Here is a 10,184-nt window from a genome sequence, read left to right as displayed (position 1 = left end):
AGAGAGACTGTAACTACTCAGCCCGTGCCCTCATAGAGAGACTGTAACCACTCAGCCTGTGCCCTCACAGAGAGACTGTAACCACTCAGCCTGTGCCCTCATAGAGAGACTGTAACCACTCAGCCCGTGCCCTCATAGACTGTAACCACTCAGCCCGTGTCCTCATAGAGAGACTAACCACTCAGCCCGTGCCCTCATAGAGAGACTGTAACCACTCAGCCCATGCCCTCATAGAGAGACTGTAACCACTCAGCCCGTGCCCTCATAGAGAGACTGTAACTACTCAGCCTGTGCCCTCACAGAGAGACTGTAACCACTCAGCCCGTGCCCTCATACAGAGACTGTAACCACTCAGCCCGTGCCCTCACAGAGAGACTGTAACCACTCAGCCCGTGCCCTCACAGAGAGACTGTAACCACTCAGCCCGTGCCCTCACAGAGAGACTGTAACTACTCAGCCCGTGCCCTCATAGAGAGACTGTAACCACTCAGCCTGTGCCCTCACAGAGACTGTAACCACTCAGCCCGTGCCCTCATAGAGAGACTGTAACCACTCAGCCTGTGCCCTCATACAGAGACTAACCACTCAGCCCGTGCCCTCATAGAGAGACTGTAACCACTCAGCCCGTGTCCTCATAGAGAGACTGTAACCACTCAGCCCGTGCCCTCATAGAGAGACTGTAACCACTCAGCCCGTGCCCTCATAGAGAGACTGTAACTACTCAGCCCGTGCCCTCATAGAGAGACTGTAACTACTCAGCCCGTGCCCTCATAGAGAGACTGTAACTACTCAGCCCGTGCCCTCATAGAGAGACTGTAACTACTCAGCCCGTGCCCTCATAGAGAGACTGTAACCACTCAGCCTGTGCCCTCATACAGAGACTAACCACTCAGCCCGTGCCCTCATAGAGAGACTGTAACTACTCAGCCCATGCCCTCATAGACTGTAACCACTCAGCCCGTGCCCTCATAGAGAGACTGTAACCACTCAGCCCGTGCCCTCATAGAGAGACTGTAACCACTCAGCCCGTGCCCTCATAGAGAGACTGTAACCACTCAGCCCGTGCCCCCATAGAGAGACTGTAACTACTCAGCCCGTGCCCCCATAGAGAGACTGTAACCACTCAGCCTGTGCCCTCACAGAGAGACTGTAACCACTCAGCCCGTGCCCTCACAGAGAGACTGTAACTACTCAGCCCGTGCCCCCATAGAGAGACTGTAACTACTCAGCCCGTGCCCTCACAGAGAGACTGTAACCACTCAGCCCGTGCCCCCATAGAGAGACTGTAACTACTCAGCCCGTGCCCTCACAGAGAGACTGTAACCACTCAGGCTGTGCCCTCACAGAGAGACTGTAACCACTCAGGCTGTGCCCCCATAGAGAGACTGTAACTACTCAGCCTGTGCCCCCATAGAGAGACTGTAACTACTCAGCCCGTGCCCTCACAGAGAGACTGTAACTACTCAGCCCGTGCCCCCATAGAGAGACTGTAACTACTCAGCCCGTGCCCTCACAGAGAGACTGTAACCACTCAGCCCGTGCCCCCATAGAGAGACTGTAACTACTCAGCCCGTGCCCTCACAGAGAGACTGTAACCACTCAGCCCGTGCCCCCATAAAGAGACTGTAACTACTCAGCCCGTGCCCTCACAGAGAGACTGTAACCACTCAGGCTGTGCCCTCACAGAGAGACTGTAACCACTCAGGCTGTGCCCCCATAGAGAGACTGTAACTACTCAGCCTGTGCCCCCATAGAGAGACTGTAACTACTCAGCCCGTGCCCTCAAAGAGAGACTGTAACTACTCAGCCCGTGCCCCCATAGAGAGACTGTAACTACTCAGCCCGTGCCCTCACAGAGAGACTGTAACCACTCAGCCCGTGCCCCCATAGAGAGACTGTAACTACTCAGCCCGTGCCCTCACAGAGAGACTGTAACTACTCAGCCCGTGCCCTCATAGAGAGACTGTAACCACTCAGCCTGTGCCCTCATACAGAGACTAACCACTCAGCCCGTGCCCTCATAGAGAGACTGTAACTACTCAGCCCATGCCCTCATAGACTGTAACCACTCAGCCCGTGCCCTCATAGAGAGACTGTAACCACTCAGCCCGTGCCCTCATAGAGAGACTGTAACCACTCAGCCCGTGCCCTCATAGAGAGACTGTAACCACTCAGCCCGTGCCCCCATAGAGAGACTGTAACCACTCAGCCCGTGCCCCCATAGAGAGACTGTAACCACTCAGCCCGTGCCCTCACAGACACTGTAACCACTCAGCCTGTGCCCTCACAGAGAGACTGTAACTACTCAGCCCGTGCCCCCATAGAGAGACTGTAACTACTCAGCCCGTGCCCTCATAGAGAGACTGTAACCACTCAGCCTGTGCCCTCACAGAGAGACTGTAACCACTCAGCCCGTGCCCTCACAGAGAGACTGTAACTACTCAGCCCGTGCCCCCATAGAGAGACTGTAACTACTCAGCCCGTGCCCTCACAGAGAGACTGTAACCACTCAGCCCGTGCCCCCATAGAGAGACTGTAACTACTCAGCCCGTGCCCTCACAGAGAGACTGTAACCACTCAGGCTGTGCCCTCACAGAGAGACTGTAACCACTCAGGCTGTGCCCCCATAGAGAGACTGTAACTACTCAGCCTGTGCCCCCATAGAGAGACTGTAACTACTCAGCCCGTGCCCTCACAGAGAGACTGTAACGACTCAGCCCGTGCCCCCATAGAGAGACTGTAACTACTCAGCCCGTGCCCTCACAGAGAGACTGTAACCACTCAGCCCGTGCCCCCATAGAGAGACTGTAACTACTCAGCCCGTGCCCTCACAGAGAGACTGTAACCACTCAGCCCGTGCCCCCATAGAGAGACTGTAACTACTCAGCCCGTGCCCTCACAGAGAGACTGTAACCACTCAGGCTGTGCCCTCACAGAGAGACTGTAACCACTCAGGCTGTGCCCTCATAGAGAGACTGTAACTACTCAGCCTGTGCCCCCATAGAGAGACTGTAACTACTCAGCCCGTGCCCTCACAGAGAGACTGTAACTACTCAGCCCGTGCCCCCATAGAGAGACTGTAACTACTCAGCCCGTGCCCTCACAGAGAGACTGTAACCACTCAGCCCGTGCCCCCATAGAGAGACTGTAACTACTCAGCCCGTGCCCCCATAGAGAGACTGTAACTACTCAGCCCGTGCCCTCACAGAGAGACTGTAACCACTCAGGCTGTGCCCTCATAGAGAGACTGTAACCACTCAGCCTGTGCCCTCATAGAGAGACTGTAACTACTCAGCCTGTGCCCTCATAGAGAGACTGTAACTACTCAGCCTGTGCCCTCATAGAGAGACTGTAACTACTCAGCCCGTGCCCTCATACAGACACTGTAACCACTCAGCCTGTGCCCTCATAGAGAGACTAACTACTCAGCCCGTGCCCTCATAGAGAGACTGTAACCACTCAGCCTGTGCCCTCATAGAGAGACTGTAACCACTCAGCCTGTGCCCTCATAGAGAGACTGTAACTACTCAGTCTGTGCCCTCATAGAGAGACTGTAACCACTCAGCCCGTGCCCTCACAGAGAGACTGTAACCACTCAGCCTGTGCCCTCACAGAGAGACTGTAACCACTCAGCCTGTGCCCTCACAGAGAGACTGTAACCACTCAGCCTGTGCCCTCACAGAGAGACTGTAACCACTCAGCCTGTGCCCTCACAGAGAGACTGTAACCACTCAGCCTGTGCCCTCATAGAGAGACTGTAACTACTCAGCCTGTGTCCTCATACAGAGACTGTAACCACTCAGCCTGTGCCCTCATAGAGAGACTGTAACTACTCAGCCTGTGCCCTCACAGAGAGACTGTAACCACTCAGCCTGTGCCCTCATAGAGAGACTGTAACCACTCAGCCCGTGCCCTCATAGACTGTAACCACTCAGCCCGTGTCCTCATAGAGAGACTAACCACTCAGCCCGTGCCCTCATAGAGAGACTGTAACCACTCAGCCCATGCCCTCATAGAGAGACTGTAACCACTCAGCCTGTGCTCTCACAGAGAGACTGTAACCACTCAGCCCGTGCTCTCACAGAGAGACTGTAACCACTCAGCCCGTGCCCTCATAGAGAGACTGTAACCACTCAGCCCGTGCCCTCATAGAGAGACTGTAACCACTCAGCCCGTGCCCTCATAGAGAGACTGTAACCACTCAGCCCGTGCCCTCATAGAGAGACTGTAACCACTCAGCCCGTGCCCTCATAGAGAGACTGTAACCACTCAGCCCGTGCCCTCATAGAGAGACTGTAACCACTCAGCCCGTGCCCTCATAGAGAGACTGTAACCACTCAGCCCGTGCCCTCATAGAGAGACTGTAACCACTCAGCCCGTGCCCTCATAGAGAGACTGTAACCACTCAGCCCGTGCCCTCATAGAGAGACTGTAACCACTCAGCCCGTGCCCTCATAGAGAGACTGTAACCACTCAGCCCGTGCCCTCATAGAGAGACTGTAACCACTCAGCCCGTGCCCTCATAGAGAGACTGTAACCACTCAGCCCGTGCCCTCATAGACTGTAACCACTCAGCCCGTGCCCTCATAGAGAGACTGTAACCACTCAGCCCGTGCCCTCATAGAGAGACTGTAACCACTCAACCCGTGCCCTCATACAGAGACTGTAACCACTCAGCCTGTGCCCTCATACAGAGACTGTAACCACTCAGCCTGTGCCCTCATACAGAGACTGTAACCACTCAGCCCGTGCCCTCATACAGAGACTGTAACCACTCAGCCCGTGCCCTCATAGAGAGACTGTAACCACTCAGCCCGTGCCCTCATAGAGAGACTGTAACTACTCAGCCTGTGCCCTCACAGAGACTGTAACCACTCAGCCTGTGCCCTCATAGAGAGACTGTAACCACTCAGCCCGTGCCCTCATAGAGAGACTGTAACTACTCAGCCTGTGTCCTCTTAGAGAGACTGTAACCACTCAGCCTGTGCCCTCACAGAGAGACTGTAACCACTCAGCCTGTGCCCTCACAGAGAGACTGTAACCACTCAGCCTGTGCCCTCACAGAGAGACTGTAACCACTCAGCCTGTGCCCTCACAGAGACTGTAACCACTCAGCCTGTGCCCTCACAGAGAGACTGTAACCACTCAGCCTGTGCCCTCATAGAGAGACTGTAACCACTCAGCCCGTGCCCTCATAGACTGTAACTACTCAGCCCGTGTCCTCATAGAGAGACTAACCACTCAGCCCGTGCCCTCATAGAGAGACTGTAACTACTCAGCCTGTGTCCTCATACAGAGACTGTAACCACTCAGCCTGTGCCCTCATAGAGAGACTGTAACTACTCAGCCTGTGCCCTCATAGCGAGACTGTAACCACTCAGCCCGTGCCCTCATAGAGAGACTGTAACTACTCAGCCTGTGCCCTCACAGAGAGACTGTAACCACTCAGCCTGTGCCCTCATACAGAGACTGTAACCACTCAGCCCGTGCCCTCATAGAGAGACTGTAACCACTCAGCCCGTGCCCTCACAGAGAGACTGTAACCACTCAGCCCGTGCCCTCATAGAGAGACTGTAACTACTCAGCCCGTGCCCTCATAGAGAGACTGTAACTACTCAGCCCGTGCCCTCATAGAGAGACTGTAACTACTCAGCCCGTGCCCTCAGACTGTAACTACTCAGCCCGTGTCCTCATAGAGAGACTGTAACCACTCAGCCCGTGCCCTCATAGAGAGACTGTAACCACTCAGCCAGTGCCCTCATAGAGAGACTGTACCACTCAGCCCGTGCCCTCATAGAGAGACTGTAACTACTCAGCCCGTGCCTTCATAGAGAGACTGTAACCACTCAGCCTGTGCCCTCATAGAGAGACTGTAACTACTCAGCCCGTGCCCTCATACAGACACTGTAACCACTCAGCCTGTGCCCTCATAGAGAGACTGTAACTACTCAGCCTGTGCCCTCATAGAGAGACTGTAACTACTCAGCCTGTGCCCTCATAGAGAGACTGTAACTACTCAGCCTGTGCCCTCATAGAGAGACTGTAACTACTCAGCCCGTGCCCTCATACAGACACTGTAACCACTCAGCCTGTGCCCTCATAGAGAGACTGTAACTACTCAGCCTGTGCCCTCATAGAGAGACTGTAACTACTCAGCCTGTGCCCTCATAGAGAGACTGTAACTACTCAGCCTGTGCCCTCATAGAGAGACTGTAACTACTCAGCCCGTGCCCTCATACAGACACTGTAACCACTCAGCCCGTGCCCTCATAGAGAGACTAACTACTCAGCCCGTGCCCTCATAGAGAGACTGTAACCACTCAGCCTGTGCCCTCATAGAGAGACTGTAACTACTCAGCCTGTGCCCTCATAGAGAGACTGTAACTACTCAGCCTGTGCCCTCATAGAGAGACTGTAACTACTCAGCCTGTGCCCTCATAGAGAGACTGTAACTACTCAGCCCGTGCCCTCATACAGACACTGTAACCACTCAGCCTGTGCCCTCATAGAGAGACTGTAACTACTCAGCCCGTGCCCTCATACAGACACTGTAACCACTCAGCCCGTGCCCTCATAGAGAGACTAACTACTCAGCCCGTGCCCTCACAGAGAGACTGTAACCACTCAGCCTGTGCCCTCATAGAGAGACTGTAACTACTCAGCCTGTGTCCTCATACAGAGACTGTAACCACTCAGCCCGTGCTCTCATAGAGAGACTGTAACTACTCAGAGCACCAGCCTTGCCCTCACAGAGAGACTGTAACCACTCAGCCTGTGCCCTCACAGAGAGACTGTAACCACTCAGCCTGTGCCCTCACAGAGAGACTGTAACCACTCAGCCTGTGCCCTCACAGAGAGACTGTAACCACTCAGCCTGTGCCCTCACAGAGAGACTGTAACCACTCAGCCTGTGCCCTCATACAGAGACTGTAACCACTCAGCCTGTGCCCTCATAGAGAGACTGTAACTACTCAGCCTGTGCCCTCACAGAGAGACTGTAACTACTCAGCCTGTGCCCTCACAGAGAGACTGTAACCACTCAGCCTGTGCCCTCACAGAGAGACTGTAACCACTCAGCCTGTGCCCTCACAGAGAGACTGTAACTACTCAGCCTGTGCCCTCACAGAGAGACTGTAACTACTCAGCCCGTGCCCTCATACAGAGACTGTAACTACTCAGCCCGTGCCCTCATAGAGAGACTGTAACTACTCAGCCTGTGCCCTCACAGAGAGACTGTAACTACTCTATGCACTATGTTCTACCCTCTGGTGCTCTGTACTGCCATATGTTGGCCCGTGGCACTATGTTCTGCCCTCTGGTGCTCTGCACTGCCCTATGTTGGCCCGTGGCACTATGTTCTGCCCTCTGGTGCTCTGTACTGCCATATGTTGGCCCGTGGCACTATGTTCTGCCCTCTGGTGCTCTGTACTGCCATATGTTGGCCCGTGGCACTATGTTCTGCTCTCTGGTGCTCTGTACTGCCATATGTTAGCCCGTGGCACTATGTTCTGCCCTCTGGTGCTCTGTACTGCTCTATGTTGGCCCGTGGCACTATGTTCTGCCCTCTGGTGCTTTGTACTGCCCTATGTTGGCCCTTGGCACTATGTTCTGCCCTCTGGTGCTTTGTACTGCCCTATGTTGGCCCTTGGCACTATGTTCTGCCCTCTGGTGCTCTGTACTGCCCTATGTTGGCCTGTGGCACTATGTTCTGCCCTCCGGTGCTCTGTACTGCTCTATGTTCTGCCCTCTGGTGCTCTGTACTGCCATATGTTGGCCCGTGGCACTATGTTCTGCCCTCTGGTGCTCTGTACTGCCATATGTTGGCCCGTGGCACTATGTTCTGCTCTCTGGTGCTCTGTACTGCCATATGTTAGCCCGTGGCACTATGTTCTGCCCTCTGGTGCTCTGTACTGCTCTATGTTGGCCCGTGGCACTATGTTCTGCCCTCTGGTGCTCTGTACTGCCCTATGTTGGCCTGTGGCACTATGTTCTGCCCTCTGGTGCTCTGTACTGCTCTATGTTGGCTCGTGGCACTATGTTCTGCCCTCTGGTGCTCTGTACTGACCTATGTTGGCCCTTGGCACTATGTTCTGCCCTCTGGTGCTCTGCACTGCCCTATGTTGGCCCTTGGCACTATTTTCTGCCCTCTGGTGCTCTGTACTGCCCTATGTTGACCCGTGGCACTATGTTCTGACCTCTGGCGCTCTTTACTGCCCTATGTTGGCCCATGGCACTATGTTCTGCGCTGCCCTGTGTTAGCCCGTGGCACTATGTTCTGACCTCTGGCGCTCTTTACTGCCCTATGTTGGCCCATGGCACTATGTTCTGCCCTATGTTGGCCCGTGGCACTATGTTCTGCCCTCTGGTGCTTTGTACTGCCCTATGTTGGCCCTTGGCACTATGTTCTGCCCTCTGGTGCTCTGTACTGCCCTATGTTGGCCTGTGGCACTATGTTCTGCCCTCTGGTGCTCTGTACTGACCTATGTTGGCCCTTGGCACTATTTTCTGCCCTCTGGTGCTCTGTACTGCCCTATGTTGGCCTGTGGCACTATGTTCTGCCCTCTGGTGCTCTGTACTGACCTATGTTGGCCCTTGGCACTATTTTCTGCCCTCTGGTGCTCTGTACTGACCTATGTTGGCCCTTGGCACTATGTTCTGCCCTCTGGTGCTCTGCACTGCCCTATGTTGGCCCTTGGCACTATTTTCTGCCCTCTGGTGCTCTGTACTGACCTATGTTGGCCCGTGGCACTATGTTCTGCCCTCTGGTGCTCTGCACTGCCCTATGTTGGCCCTTGGCACTATTTTCTGCCCTCTGGTGCTCTGTACTGACCTATGTTGGCCCTTGGCACTATGTTCTGCCCTCTGGTGCTCTGTACTGACCTATGTTGGCCCTTGGCACTATTTTCTGCCCTCTGGTGCTCTATACTGCCCTATGTTGGCCCTTGGCACTATGTTCTGCCCTCTGGTGCTCTGTACTGACCTATGTTGACCCGTGGCACTATGTTCTGCCCTCTGGTGCTCTGTACTGACCTATGTTGGCCCTTGGCACTATGTTCTGCCCTCTGGTGCTCTGTACTGACCTATGTTGGCCCTTGGCACTATGTTCTGCCCTCTGGTGCTCTGCACTGCCCTATGTTGGCCCGTGGCACTATGTTCTGCCCTCTGGTGCTCTGTACTGACCTATGTTGGCCCTTGGCACTATTTTCTGCCCTCTGGTGCTCTGTACTGACCTATGTTGGCCCTTGGCACTATTTTCTGCCCTCTGGTGCTCTATACTGCCCTATGTTGGCCCTTGGCACTATGTTCTGCCCTCTGGTGCTCTTTACTGCCCTATGTTGGCCCATGGCACTATGTTCTGCGCTGCCCTGTGTTAGCCCGTGGCACTATGTTCTGCGCTGCCCTGTGTTAGCCCGTGGCACTATGTTCTGTCCTCTGGTGCTCTGTGCTGCCCTATGTTGGCCCGTGGCACTATGTTCTGACCTCTGGCGCTCTTTACTGCCCTATGTTGGCCCATGGCACTATGTTCTGCCCTATGTTGGCCCGTGGCACTATGTTCTGCCATCTGGCGCTCTGTACTGCCCTATGTTGGCCCGTGGCACTATGTTCTGCCATCTGGCGCTCTGTACTGCCCTATGTTGGCCCGTGGCACTATGTTCTGGCGATCTGGGTCATTCTGTGTTGCACTCTGATTCCCAGATTCTTCCGTTGTGCCCTCATTTTTTTGCCACAGGTCCACTTCTCGCCCAGACATCGGGATCTTCTCCGGCTTCACTTCCGTCTCCTTGTCATTTCCATTTTTTTCCACGTATCTGATTTTTATTGTCGCCTGGATTGAGACGCTCATCTCTCTGCCCCCTGTGGCCCTCAGGTCTCACGGTATATTTTGGTGAACCTTGGCTCAGAGACGACTTTCTATTCCAACAGTGTCACAATAGATTACCGTGCCATACAGACCGCGGAGGGGGGAGGGGCAGCGGCTCCTCCAGGATTAGAAACATTTTGTTTAAATCCTGTAAAGAGGACTTGACACAAATATGCAGATTTAATCCTCAAACGAGGACAGGGGTTCAGCCACAATCCCAAATAATTCAGTTTCCAAGACCACGGTGACCCCCGCTGCCCACTGATAAGACCCAGATCCTGCCCACAGACCCCAGTTAACACCAAATACTGAGAAAGTTTTA

This window comes from Bufo gargarizans, unplaced genomic scaffold, assembly GCF_014858855.1.
Source record: "Bufo gargarizans isolate SCDJY-AF-19 unplaced genomic scaffold, ASM1485885v1 fragScaff_scaffold_587_pilon, whole genome shotgun sequence".
In the NCBI taxonomy this organism is placed as follows: domain Eukaryota; kingdom Metazoa; phylum Chordata; class Amphibia; order Anura; family Bufonidae; genus Bufo; species Bufo gargarizans.
This window is presented reverse-complemented; position numbering follows the sequence as displayed.